This window comes from Ictidomys tridecemlineatus, chromosome 3, assembly GCF_052094955.1.
Source record: "Ictidomys tridecemlineatus isolate mIctTri1 chromosome 3, mIctTri1.hap1, whole genome shotgun sequence".
Classification (NCBI taxonomy): domain Eukaryota; kingdom Metazoa; phylum Chordata; class Mammalia; order Rodentia; family Sciuridae; genus Ictidomys; species Ictidomys tridecemlineatus.
The window spans coordinates 152,394,498-152,410,258 of record NC_135479.1 but is presented as its reverse complement, the minus strand read 5'-3'; the positions used below and the strand labels follow the sequence as shown (position 1 = coordinate 152,410,258).

General features: G+C 32.9%; 1 protein-coding gene across 14 annotated transcripts in view; it reads right to left on the bottom strand.

Annotated features, from left to right (window-relative positions):
- Nucleotides 1-15,761, bottom strand: part of Zbtb20 (zinc finger and BTB domain containing 20) — a 793,227-nt gene that overhangs the window by 555,074 nt on the left and 222,392 nt on the right. For all 14 annotated transcript variants that reach the window (XM_078044200.1, XM_078044182.1, XM_078044180.1 and 11 more), the window contains exon 3: nt 14,536-14,575. The gene's annotated coding sequence lies outside the window, so the exon portion shown is untranslated. The remainder of the gene's footprint in view (nt 1-14,535; nt 14,576-15,761) is intronic.

Sequence of the window (15,761 nt, the reverse complement as noted above, 5' to 3'; positions counted from 1 at the left end):
ACTCAAGAAAATTCAATAAAATTTCATCAATTTCAATAATTTACCACTACATATTTTTGTCTAGATATGGATAAATAATTTAATTTTGAATGAAGCATTTGAAGAAATTTCTGTTTAAGGATGAAAGTAGACATGGTGTAACAAATTTTCTGTGTTCAATTCAAATGGATAGGTAATACATGTTCCTAAAGTATGTTGAATCTTGGGCTACTATTAAGATTAATACTGAAAAACACCCTACAAATTAAAAAATTAAAATAAACAAAAAGAAAAAAATCCTAAATCAAATAATATTCTATTGGTCTTTCAATTTTCATTTTCAGTCTTGATATGCATTAAAAAGAGAAAAAAATAATAATACTATTACTTTAAAGGATGATTTACCTTAGGGAGAAAAGATGATTCAAAAATCACTGTGGTTCATCTAACAATTCCTGGTTTCAAAGTAGACAACAGAATTGCCATAGAGAGGTAAGAATAACAATTAATCCAATCCCACCATTTTGGTCAAATTTATTTTGCTTTCACAAATAAGAAGTTCATAATATTTCAAGGAGATATGGCTAAGCATCTTTAATCCATGCCCACTTGCTTATTATTGCCATGTTTACCATTAGGAAAAAGAGGAGAATCAACTGTTTGCCCCAATGTATTAATCAACAGATAGGACATGCCTCCTTTGCCACAGATACTCTAACACATGCTCCTTGGATGTACAATCCCCAACCTGTGAGAATCTAGACATGAGATTTCTTATATTCTAGACCTTCCCTGGCTGGTTAATTTATTTATTTATTTATTTATTTATTTATTTTTTTAGAGTGAGAGAGAGTGAGAAAGAGGGAGAGAGAGAGAGAGAACTTTAATATTTATTTTTCAGTATCTGGCGGACACAGCATCTTTGTCTGTATGTGGTGCTGAGGATCGAACCCGGGCCGCACGCATGCCAGGCGAGCGCGCTACCACTTGAGCCACATCCCCAGCCCTGGTTAATTTATATTATTCATGTTGTGGTGTTTGAATAATATTTCCTCAGAAAGGTCAGTCATTATTTCATTCCCTATTCCCAGTAACTCTCTATCCTGTTTTTTTTTCTATTGTATTTCATGACTAGCACCTACCACTGTCTACACATCTTATTTATAAATTTGTTAATTTGTTTAGTGTCTATACATCCATTAAATGATCCCTGGAAGCCTATGTGTCTACAAAGGATTGGAAGGGCAAGGCCCATCTCAGAGAGGTTACTTTCTAACTTGATGTAGCCAGGGAACAGCTGAGACAGAATTTAAATTCAGTTCTGCCTAGCTCAAACATACACACGCCCATATATACACACACTACCATCCCTACCACCATATTAGCACTATAGGGTACAGTATCTTTCTTCTCTTTCATTCTAGAACAAGAAAACTAGAATAGGTCAATTTCATTAATGTGTTTTGGGTGCAAAAAAAGTTTTGTATTAAGAAAATCACATTTTCATATTTAACTATACTATTTCAGACATTATTTAATTTTAATTTTAATTTTTGTTTTATTCAGAACAGAAGTGCACCAAAAGAGCTACAAACCTAAAGGAATTATTCAGTAGATAAGACTTATAATAATTCATATAATCACTTTATTAATTATCTATTTAAAAATTCAAATTATTGGTTTGTTTTCCATTCTTAAAGGAAACACTCTGTAATATTCCACAATCATGAGGGAAAGGGCCAACAAATACTTCCAATTATGTTCTAATTATTTTAGAAATGATTCTACTTCACTCTGTGTTCCTTCTGACCATCTTTGTCCTAATAGAAGTCTACTCATTTTTTTTATAAGACAAGAAAACATTTCCAATAGATTTAGAATCAACTTTGTAGAAGTAGAAATCATCTTTCAGCCATTCCCCTGGCTACATAAAGTTAGAAAGTAACTTCTTGGAGACAGGCCTGGCTCTTCCAATCTTAAGTGGACACATAGGATAGGCTTCTAGGGATCATGTAATGGATGTATACTTGCTTATGTAGTCTTTAATAAAGACCTGGCTGGTACTAAATACAGAGATTAGGTTACCTCATTGACTCAACAGGCAATCCTATAGAACAATACTTTTGACAACAAATTTCAGTTGCATAAGTTACAGTATCAAAAGATCATTATGAAAAATATTTTCTGTAACTTATGATTTAGGTAAAGTTATCTAAAATACTATGGACTATAAAAGTATATTGAGCGTCTCAACACACATGAAGTCACAGAAAAGCTGGAGAATACCAAGGTCAGTTTTTAATTTACCACTGCATTGGCAGAGTGACTAGAACTCTCTTAGTATCTCTTTGATGTCTCAAGTCTATCACCTGTGATGAAAAGAAGTTTCAGTAGTTTTAAAAAGTATTAGGGAAAATGACTCATAATTCGATTAAATACACAAAAAATACCAAGGTTATCACACAACAGGTATTCTGTAAACACAAATCAGAATAAGCTTTTCTACTATAGAGAGAAAAATGAGGTATTAGTATGTAAAGAAGTCTTCCATAGTTAATTACTATAAAATTAAATTACCCTTCAGAATAGGTTGAGTGTGACTAGGGTTCTAAAACTTGCATATCCACCCTGGATCTCATAATATAACATTGTTGTGAAATAATGTCTTTGCAGATGTGATGAGATTAAATTATTCTTGATTTAAGGTAAGTTCTAAAGAGAACTTACCTTAAATCAAGAATTTCTAGTTTGCAAGTTTCTAAGAGAAAGAAGAGGACACAGAGACACACATTGGGGGACATTCATGCAAATGTGAAGGCAGAGTTTGTAGTGATGGTGCCTAAGGCCAATAAAAGCCTAGAATCACCAAAAGTTTAAGAAAAGATTCTCATCTAGAGTCATCAGAGGGAATGTGGCCCTACCGTACCCAGATTTTAGATTTATCGTATCTTGAACTATGAGAGAATAAATTTCTGTTCTTTTAAACCACTCATTTTGTGATAACTGATTCCAACAGTCCTAGGTAACTAGTGCATGCTCAATACATTCCCCAGGGCCAAAAAAATAGGAAGAGGGTATAACATTTTCATAGGTATGACTGGTGACCTCAACTTCTCCAACTGATCTGAGCACACAGGGCAAAGAGCAATCAATGAGAAAACAAAGAGGTTGTACTGAGAGGTTGCTGGCAGTAGTAAGTCAGCCTTGAAAGGAGTGTACTGCCCTCTACTTGGAGTTGTTCCTCTAAAGACCAATAGAGATGTCCTCAAAAAGTGATATAACTTCTTCTAATTGCATATTTTCAACAAAGCAAGAATGTGTTCTTAAGCTAGTATTAGTCATTTTTAAAAACTTTTATAAAAATAGATTTATATTTAAAATACCCCAAGTTGCACATTGATGTGAATAATTAATAAATATTTTATAATGCCATATAATCAATAGCAAAGTTATGCCTGAAATTATTTAATTGGACATAATTCAAATCAGTCATCAAATGAAAAATTATTTATGTTGCTGAACGACTGTACTGAAAAGTGAATACACCTGTTTTTGATCAATAGAAATTTAAATATGATATCAAATGACAAATTAACAGGAGAAGAATCAATTTTTTTTTTGGCCTGGGGTATACACTATCCTGACACTGGCAAAGGCTCTAATAAGTATACATTGCTTTGCCTGGGGCATCAGACTAACATGATTAAAGATTATGCTTGAACTGTTTCCTGATGTACAAAATTAACCATTTCTTAAATAAAACTGAACTCAGCTATCCTACTTGCTACATAAATTTAAGGCATTTAAAAGCAACATTTTAATTTAATTTTCAGTTCACCTATTCATGTTCTATATTTATCATAAATATCATCATGAGACACAATCACTTAAATCTAAAAATTTGGAAGGTTTAAATTTATTTAATTTTTTAATCTTTAAAAAAAATCATCACCTACCTAGTATAACCCTGTTTTGATGAGTGTAATCAAAAAATGAGTAAGAGTGTGAAAAGATAAAATATTTTAAAGAAAATATGTTTTGTGCGAAGAAATATCTAGTCACACATTTTTACCCTAAATATATAAGAATTCATGTAATTTAGAAAATTAGAAATTTATTCATAAAGTTTCTTAAATATCCCCAAATCACAAGGATGATAGAGACATTCATAATTACATATTATATGTTTAAAGAAGGAAAGAATGAAAGAAGGAATTAACCTTCTAGAAAACTACAAATATCAACTATTATTTTTTTCTCTTGGCTTTTTAACCTAAGAGGTGACTATTAATATGTGACATTGTTTCTGCAGTTAATAAATTTTAGTCAAACTTATGATCAAGTCCCCAAATACTGTGAATGTGGGAACAAATAGTTCTTACAAATCAGAGAATGTAATCAAATTTTATTTTATTTTTCTGAAATATTGATCTCCTAACACTTTGTAAATTCAGTAAGATGTGGACATAGGCAATTGCCAAAGTCATATATACAACTAGGTGGAAAGCGAATGCAGTTGTGTTAAGAGCTAGAACAATTTGCATTAAATGAAGAAGTGAATGAATAAATAAATGAACCACAAAAGGCAATATTTTAATTTTGGATCAGTTTAGCAGATACATTAAATATATAAATTATTAATATTCAGCAGTTATATTACAAATGAGAGAATTATTATTGAGGAGCAAATGACTCAAAAGCAAATATTAGCAAAAACTAGAATATGGAGTCTTTTTTGAATTCTTTCTTCCTTCATTTTAGCTATGTATATTGCTATATTCTAAGTGAAGAGTAAACCTGCAATAGCTAGAGAAAGTAATAAAAGTGATAGTGAAAAAGGATCTATACAGTAGACAATATTTTATTATATGTTTCAGAACCAAATTATGATAATGATTGCAAATAGAAGAGAAAGAGTTAATTTTAACATCAGAATGCTTTTGTATAATGTCACCTCTAATTAACAGATGAGGAGACTTAGCCTAAAAGAACAAAGAGGGCTGCTTACCATTTCATAGACATTTTGATACCTGGTCTTATTCCTCAAAACAAGGGATATGTAGAAAATTCTTATAAACTATGGTTAAATTAGACTTTATCCCAAGTAAGCGTTGCTAGTGCCATAGTATTCATAAAAATACAAATCAGCTTTTAAAAAGATTATTATTTATATAAATGTATAAAAGCACAAAATCCTCCTTGAATTCCCCATCAGTTCTTCACAAAGACTATTGGCAGTGAGAAGATCCTACCAAATTGGGAGGTGCATTGTCTACAGAAAGGAAAGAAATAAGAACCTATAGAAACACATGGAAGACCAAATTCAGACAGTAGTCACTGATAATGATATCTGAAAAGAGATATTTTATGTAAAAATTAATATAATACTTCACAAAGTTTATAATGTAGCAGAGGAAATACTGAACTAATAATTACATAACCATTTATTTATTTACAAATGAGACCAATTCATTATCTTTGTACCATACAATTCCCATCATTTGCTTATATTTCTCCCTAGCTTCACAGTGCTTAACCTTCTCCTTTCTAATAGCTTAAGTCCTATATTTCCATGTATATTCAATACATTTCAATGTATTCCACCTCAAGGTGATTCACTTACAGTGGTTCACAGAGACTTCTGCTTCAACTAAATAATTCTAGCACTTAATGATTTTTTTAAGCAATAATAAATGAGCTTCATCTTACCTGGAACGTCCATCAATTGATAATGTTGTTGAAAATATCTTCAGGATGATTCAGAGGTCCAGTTCTATTTTAGTAGCAGGGAGTAGGGAAAATCACAATGGACTGGTCCACTCTCCCTCCCTTCCTTCCTTCCTTTCTTTCCTTCTTTTCCTGGTAGGAGCTATTGAACCTAGGGCTGCTTAATCACTGCGACACATCCCCAGCACTTTTTATATTTTTATTTTGAGACAGGGACTCACTAACTTCCTAAGCCTGGATTTGAACTTGTGATTCTCCTGCCTCAGCCTCCCCAGCCACTGGAATTATATGCATGTCCCACTGCTGGTGCTGTCTTTCATGAGCAGTGAAAGGGGGGTGGTACCATCAGTTCTAGGGCATTTATTTAATTAAATTGCCTTATTTTCCTATTTTAAAAAAAAATGTATATCATGTGCCTTCAAGTATACTGTAAAATTCTTGTATCCAGGGACCACGGATTCTTTTCTATATCCATTGCATCTAGCCATGCCATGCAAAATAGGCAGCTGCTTTTGATAATGAAATAACCTTTGTAGAGTTTGCTCTTATTACTATTACTTAACTTTTCTCAAAATATTATCAATAAATTAAAACCTTTTCATAGAAACTTTGTAACATAAACCATAAATTTCAGTAAATATGTTCTTTATCATCCTAATTCAAATTAAATATTAGGATACTGACAACATTAAGAGTTAAGTATTTTATCCTATGCCATATGACAAAATGTAACAAAAAGAAAAGGTGGTTTTAAAATAGATTTAAACCTTTTTCAAAAAATATGTCTTTTAAGATATATCTTACATATTTACATTCTTGGATTATTATCCCATTTTATAATATTGTATCTTCTTTCACATAGTATGTGTTGAAGAAATCCATGTCAATTAGTTTTGAGCTTGCATTAGAGAAACAGGTCCATTTTACATTCCCTCCTGCTAAAGAAGTGTATTTATCATATTCCACAACAGCTCACAGTTTGTTATACATTAACTACTCATTCTCTGTGCCAATAAGACTGTGCTGGAACAGCAAATGAATTTGGTGTGTTCATTTAAATGATTCTGCAAACCACAGGCTATCCAGTTGTCTAATGATAAGAGAGCCCCAAAGCCACCTGATCATCATTATACTACTTATTTATTTATTTACTGAAGCATGGTCAATACTGTCAGAATTTGAATACTGAGAAAAATGGGAAGGAGAAGTATACCTCAGACCTAACTATAAAAAGGGGGTTTTATTAATTCAGGCACCAGGATGATGTGGCTAGACTGGGAGGAGAATAGAATGTAAGATATGGAGTGCTTTATCTGCTCCAAGACCAATGCTGGTTTTGGCACTTTTCTCACTCTAGTGAGTTGCAAAAAAACAAGCAGGTGCTAGCAATCTGAGAGACCACATGCCAGCTACAGCTGCTTCAAACTGATTCAATTACATCTGCCTGAATAGTCCCAGGACATCAAACCAGTTGAAGAGATCCATAGGTTGCAAGGAAACATAGTCTATCCTGATACACAACTCTCCCTGAGATAACTACATTCCAATCTCCAGGTTTGATGTAAGTGATCATTCCATTGCCAGGCATAGGAGAAGACGGGGGAAATACAATTTTTTATTCACTGTAAAATTAAAAATTGGTTAGAAAGAGCACAAAAGTTAACTTTGATTTTTTTTTAATGTTTTAAATTATACAGGGACTGAGGTCTTCAGGACACTTTGAAACAGCCTGATTTTGTAAGAACGTTTCCCAAATCATTGGGTACAGCACATTTACAGAACATGCTCTTGGGATCCGGACTTCGCTCCAAACCTTGTTTGTACAAAAAGGGGCCAAGCAGCTGGGAAATTCTGGAGTGGAGTGTGTCCTCATTAGTTCCCATCTGCCACCAGAACTCAGCTCATGGCAAGTTTGGCTAAGTCCTGGTGTACTCAGGTCCAAATGTGGGTCAGTTTTAATTACACTATACAGAATTCAGTGTGCAGTTTTTAAATCCTTATTATACAGCACAGAAGAATGGGCAGTTCTCCAGCTAATCAATTTTTTAAAAGTACATATATAAAAATTTTAAACCAGGCTAGAAGACAGTGGGTGGAAAAAAACCTTATAAATGAATACAAGGGTTACTTTAGAGAATTATTAGTGAAATTGGGTCATGAGTTGGTTTCACTTTAAAACTTAAATGTGAGAAAAAAAAATGTTTGTAAGATGGCAAACTTATACAAGATACACAATGCCCCTTGTTCCTTAGAGCAAATGAGTAACAATAAGGCTGTGGCCAGGTGATACACCTACAAGAGCACTAGCTTGTGCATAAACAGAGATTTTGTCATTCACACCCATCCCCTTTCAATGTTTATCACTGTGGCAAGAATTGCATAAAAGCAAAAAACACAAACTACCTGGTAAAAGTGAAGAAATAAAATAAGATGACGGTAGGAGGAAAGAGAGAGAGAAAGATTGGGGGGAAAGGAGAGCAGAAAGCACATGTGCTGAGTAGCAGACTCTGAGCATGACTTGGCTCTCAGTGCCATCCACATAAATGGGGGCCAGAATCAACTCATGCAGTCTATGTTCAGAATTCATCCTATCCAAAAGCTTCCTCAGGTGCAGGAGAGCTTAAACACTAAGCTTTCAAAGATAACTGTCAGCAAACAACAACAACAACAACAAAAAAAAAAAAAAACATTAGGAGTGAATTTGTAGAATTTATAGGCATTCAATGATTGGGCATTTTGGCAATAATGTAATTTATATAATGTACCATTTTTAAAGGGTGAAATGTGCTTTGGCACAGCCCTAATAATAAAACAAAACAAAAATCCAAAACACAATCTTAAATATTCGAAATATTTTTTCCACTTTTGACTTTGGACTTGTTATGAAGCTTATCCATTAAAAAAGCAGCATGGAATACTGGGTTCAAATGCCAACATTTAATATTTACTAGCTGTATGACTGGACAAATTGCTTATCTTCTCTGACATGCCATTTTATCACCTGGAAAATGAGGGAAATAACATCTAACAAATGTTATAAGCATTATCAATAATATATATAAATGTCTGGAATATAAAAGTCACTCAAATGTTAACTATTAACCCAGTCATTATGTATCAAATCGCACCCTACACCCCAAAAAAGTGCTGGAATCCCAATCCCCAGTACCACAAAATGTCATTTTATTTTGGAGAAGGCAGGCCATTTTAGACTTAATCAAATTAAAATGAGGTTATTGGGTGGACCTTAATACAATATGACTGATGCCCTTATAAAAAGGGAGATGTCTGAACACTGAGACACTAAGGGAGAAAGACAAAGGGAAAAGACAGCTAACTACAAGTCAAAAGGAAAGTCCTAGACCAGATCCCTCTCTCTCAACTCCCAGAATGCTGATTTCAGACTTCTAAACCCAAGAAAGGATGTGTCTATTTAAGATGCTTAGTTTGAGGTACTGTAGTACACCCTTAAGACTGTGATAAAGCTTTAGCATGCTGATGCCCAACTAAGTAAAAATTTAACTATCATTGTCTGTCTTGGTTCATCATGTCAAAAACTGTTGATTTGACATTATGTACATCACCTCTATAACTTTTGGTAAGTAATGATCAGATCCATGTACCTAGTGCTATTCTCCTTACTTTTAAGGAATCCTTTTCTGATTGCTGTTCAAGAAGGTACTGCTGCAACTTAAGCAGCCTGGCAGAGGAAAATGGTTTACTATAATTTAGATCATCTAGATTTTATTAAAGATAATTAAGGGAAAATCATACATATAAATTCACAAATCCTTTCTCCTGTTAAGGGAGTTTGCGTTGTAGGGCATCAGGATATTTTACCATGCTAATTTCCTTCTCAAGAAAAAAGAAACCTTATATAGCTATCTAGTCATTGGCACTTAAATGCACTAAACTTGAAGCTGCTTAGATTGTGACAACCTTGCCAAGAGAACCATATTTAATGAAAATATGGGTTCTTTGATTGATTATTTTTAAGAGATTGGTTTTGAGAAACCAAAGAGGGGTGAAAGCTATCTGGGGTTGCATCAACAGAACTTCCATTGGAGGATATTCTTCCATAGTAAATAGACACTGAGGTGAACACAAGCATAGCTAGACATTATGAGTCTACATGATGAACTGAGATATTCCACAGTATTTATAAAAGCCACAACATTACCAAAATTAACTGCCAAAAAATGAATACCAAATTTCCTTCAAATTCCTATACTGCCTATTATAACAACTTAATATTTTAACAAGAAAGAGAAAAAAATTATCATGCAGAGAATATTAGTAAATATTGCACTACAAATATTTTTATACCTAACTACTTTAATCCTTACATACATCAATATAAAACAAGTGTTTTTCCTACCATATCATAAATCTGAACACTTGAAACTTAGTAAGCTTAGGCAACCTTGATCAGGTCACACAGCTAATGAATTTTGGAGCTCAGATTTCAGTAGCCAGTTAGAATTCAAAACTCCTAAGTTCAAACATGATCAAAAGAGTTAAAATCCAGATATTCTAAAAACATCATTAGCATTTGAGATGTTGATCTATTTAAGGCATTCATAGGCTCCTTTAAAGCATGAGCTCAGCTAGTAGATATTTTCTTGCTGAACCTAACTCATTCTATTTTCCTTATGAAGAAACCAATGTCATTCACAGACACAAATTAAAATATTCCAATCAATTGAGATGAAAGTAATCTCAGCATAAGAATACATGGGAAAGAGAATTACCATATGATCCAGTAATTCCACTTCTGGGTATATATTTAAAAACCACTGAAAGCAGGTTCTCAATGAGATATTTGTACACTTGTGTTCATAGAAGAATTATGCATAATCAAAATGTGGAAGCAATCCAAATATCCACTGACAGATGAATTATAAGCAAAATATGGAATATCCATACAATGAAATATTATTCACCCTTTAAAAAGGAGGAAATTATGACTTGTACTACAACATGGATTAACTCTGAGGATATTACACTAAATGAAGTAAGGCAAATACAAAAACATAAATACTGTGTGATTTCCCTTATTTAATTAACAAAAGTCAAAATCATTTGGATGAAAAGTAGAATGGGAGTTGCAGCACACAGAGGGAGGCCAGAATTGGGAGTTATTTTTAAATGTGTATAGCATTTTCGTTTGACAAGATTAAAAAGTTGTGGAGATGGATGATTGTGATGGCTGTACAATAGTATGAATGTATTTTATACCATTCAACTAAACATCTAAAAAGGATTAAGATGGTAAATTTTCTGTTGTGTGTATTTGACCATAATTAAAATTTGGGAAAAATGACAAAGAGAGTATATGAGAGTCTTTTAGATTTAGTATACTGATTGACAATTTCTAAAATTTCTTCTAAATCCATAAAAGCAGTTGTAACTTTGGGCAGAATTTTGGAGGCAATCTATGCAAAAATGTTCAGAATACAATGTCTGCTCCCAGACATTGGATGGAACTCTTCAGTATCTTAGAGCAGTCTTCATGTTGGTAGTAGTGGCAGTGATAGAAAATTTAGCATAGCTAAGACTTATTGAGTGTTTGCTATGTGTCAAACAATGGATTTTACTAGTAGCATGTTATCTATCTCTCGAGACATTAAAATATACGGTAGATAATGTTTCTAGTTTCACAGATGAGGAAACAAAAGAACAGACATGTGACCAGTTCCATACTAAATAATAATTGGTGATGCTCAAAAGAATCCTCTTGACATATCTTTGTCTTTCTCTAGACTGGTTGATCTTTGAGAACAAGTACTTTTTTTATTCATTTAGCCTGTCACTGTGTCTAGCAAACAGTAGGCATCCCGTTTACCTTATACAGTAAAAGAAAGACAGGAAATGAGGCCAGGAGGGAGGATGGAAGGAGGAAAGAAAGAAATTATATTTAGGCATGCTATGTTCTCAATAAATGTGGATTGACTTCCTTTATTTCTTTAATCCTGAAGTCACACAGAAACCTGCAATTAGGCTGAGGAATTCTAGGGCTTGGCAGTTTATCTTTGAGATTCCACACAGTTATTCTGGTACAGACCACTGAAGCAGCTGCTAATATTTGTCTGGTTTAATGATAAATATTCTAGCTAATACATATGGTGGCTTAACTGTTAAATTCTCATGTTGAGACTAATATAGTGATATAGCTTAATCAACTACACTAGAATCAGAAGGAAGAAATGATGTCCATGATATTGACTTCTTGCCCACTGGTTTAAATTAAGGGTAAAAGAAAAAGTGTTCCCAGAGGAAAGGTACTTCCAAGCATAAAAGTGCTCATGATTATCATCAGTCAATGGTAGAAAAATTTTTGAAGCCTTAACAAGATGTTTACCTACAGTAGTTATTGCCTCATTTTGCAACATGGGCCATTCTTAGGAGAGTGAATCACGCTACCAAAATGGAACTCTAGAAGTGCCTATCTAAAGCAGGTCTTATACATTTATAAATTTACCTTTGTATGACTTTATGTATTTATAGTTGGAATTTGGTGTATAATTAGAAACCATAATTATAAATATGTATACTGTAAATAAAGGATACATTATTTCTGCTTAGTGAAACAGCTACAAATGTTTTATATGTTCTGATCTTACCTAATCGAGAGAGTCAACACGGATTTTATTTTTTGTGTTTTAGTAAGACAGAGATAAGGAGAGGAAGAAAGCAGAGTGAGTGTTCAGGAAGGTTAGGGCATTAGTCACATAACACAGAAGATTTGTTTATCCCTATGCTGCAAAGAGTTTCCAAGGTGACAAGTAACTTAACCATTAAGGCCTCAGCCTTGTGTGTATAATAGGGATAATAAAAAGGCTTTTCTCATTCTGAGTAAAAATGAATATAAAGCAAATATTATTATTCTAATTCTTTATAAAAATAACAAAGGATCAATTCTGATATATTAATGACTCATTTTAAGAACAGGATTTATCAGTATTTTCATCTCTATCTATCCACCAGTATAAAAACTAAAGTAAGTCCATCAAGGCTTATCCAAAATGTATAACAAGTAATAAGTTTCTAGGACATTATCCCTCTATTTCTAATAGAACAGCAGAAATGTTTTATTCATATATGCATTCATTCAACATTTATTGACCAACTACTATGTTCAAGGCATTGCATTAAGGGACTATGGCCAATACTCTTTACTTTTGTATCTCTATTCTTACTTCCCAAGAGGTTAAATTCATATCATGGTTATTTATTAAAAGAATTCTAAATGGATCAATGAAAGTAAAAAAAAATATCAGCTTCAAGAAAGATTTCTGTTACTAAATGTTGATAGGAAACTGTTAGTGTTTTATAATAGGTTAAGGAAAATAATGCAAACTGTCTAAACAAGTTTTCGCTATCTGGAATATAGGACTACTGAATAAATTTACTAAGTATTTCATTTATAGAATTTTATCTAGCTAGTATAAAATGTGGCCTACAATAGCTTGCCTGTTTTGAAAATACAGATATTTGTCAGAAGATACATAAAACCATTAACAAATAATAACAATCTCACCACTAGTAACACTTAGGAAAAATACCAGGTATCTAGCATTTGATCCAAGGATAATATCCAATTCTCAAAATCTGCATCTGGATTTTTAGCCCCTTTTCTAGGATTGCTGTTTAATTTCACTTTATTTCTCCCTCACTTCTGCCCCAAATGCAATAGAGACATGCACAAATCAAGAAATCATCTTACAATATACCCTTAAATTTTCTGAATATTCCCCATGTGTCCACTAATATCCAAATGCTTTCAAATCTGTTCAGCTAAATGGATCAATAACTACATCCAGCCTCACATAGTGGGGCTGCCAACATGATGAAATCGAGCCAAACACAAAATGTCTCTACCAGGACAAAGATTATTATCAACACAGTCATCACAGTTATCTGGAGAGATCTAGTCTCCCAGGTATGCTTTGAAGATGCCAGTATACACATTATCTAGGGCAGGGCAGTCATATATATATGACTATACACACATACACACTCACACACACACACACACACACACACACACACACACACACACACACACACACAGAGGATTCAGAGGAAATATTTTGGAAGCCCAAATTAGTGAGTTTTAAAATAAATGAATGTACTAGTTCAAGGTCTACATCAAGGAAGTATCTTTCAAAATCGTAGTACAAAAATACAAATACATAACAGCAGAACCAAACTGCTAACAAGCTTCTCTGTGCACTTACTCATCTGACACAGCTGCAAGCAACAATTGAGCAGGTGCAACCAAGCTTTTGAGAATTCCTGCCTGTTGCCCAGGAACCACAACACCGTACGGTTGAGATTTTAAACAGGTGCAAACATTTTTTTTCCCATTTGTCTAGTGCTTGAGACAGTGCAGCAGACAGTACATCTGCAACCACTCCTTACCTAAAGCAACCTCCATGGAAAATGAATTTGAAAACAGCAAAAAAGTTTGAAAAACAATAATGTCAAAAACACAGTAGTTCCGTAACAGTCTGTTCCCACATCATCAGTTGCTTTAATAGTTCAGTTCCATAAAATACTATCTAATCTTCAAAGATGAAAGCTTTGTAATTAAAATTATTCTGCCTCATCAAATTTTATAAATGTTTATTTGATTCTTACAATAAAATGAAATACAACGTATGAATGAAATATAATGTTCTTTGAAGCTGTGAATATCTGTACGTACAATATTAAAAAATTAACATTTTCATATTAGGAAATCTGTAAGAATTTTAATAAACAAAATGTAGTAATTTTTCAGTTAATACACAGATTTACTTAGTTATAGGTAAATCATATACATACCTGCTATGGGACACAACAGACTTGCAATTTATCTGGTACTCTGAAATGCAAAACAAATATGTCATATAAGTAAAATTAAATTACTGAGTCACATCTAGTATCTTTGTTGAGACAATTTATGCAAAAAAGTAGGAAAGACTGCAGTGAATAGAAAAGGTAAATTATGTATGTATATATATATTTCTCATCAGATATTTCAGATCATACTAAATTCATGTGTGTGAATACACACAAATACATATAGCCTCTTAGAAATGTTATCAAAAACAGGCACCAGCAAGGGACTGAGACTCACCATGGCCTCTGAAACGCAAATGCTTTCACTAGAGGACGAGGCAAACACTTAAAAATGATTTTTTTTTTTTTGGTATTCATCCAAGACTATTGCCTTCCTAATACAAATATGACTGCTGCTCTCTAAAATGAAACTACTCTGACTCATTTGCACTCAGTTTGGCTAGAATATTGGTACGGAATGAAGGTGCTTTTGTACAGCAGTCCACACACAAAAAAAATGCATAAATAAACATAACTAAATTTTGAATGCTCATTAAATTTGTTACAACAGAGAAGAGAAATGAGACAGATTGATACAAGAAGGAATGTTAACACTACATCAGATATAATGCCTAATGCCTCAACCCAAAACACTGACTGACAAAACTTCCAGTGAAGTAGTTATCAATATAGAAAACTAAGTCCAGTTTAAACAAAAGTATGTAGTTTATAATCAGAACCAAAAAATAATTTGGTTTAGGAGGAAACTATTGTAAGCTGCAGCCTCCAAACTGAATTCTCTAAAGCAAGAATTCCATAATTCTTTCTGAAAGCAAAATACAATATTTAATTTATATATTTCTGAGCATAGTTGTCAAGAGCAACGTATTAAAGTGAGTATTTCTACTTGACAACACTTGCTTAAAAGTACAGATAGATAAATGATTTTGACACTGGCTTAATGAAATAGTATTATATATACTTCCAATGATAGTGCAAATTGTAAGTTTCTAGAAAGTATATACATATCAAGACCTCAAAGTTCAAAATTTTTACTCAGTAATTTTAGTTCCAGGAATCTATCTCATGTAATATAAAAACAATAGAAATATCTATAAAATGATAATTTTATGATAGGGTATTAATTGCATAGACAGTATGAAATTATGTAGATTAAAAAATTAAAAACAGAAATACTAAGGGTGATTATATCTGGATGATAGAATTAT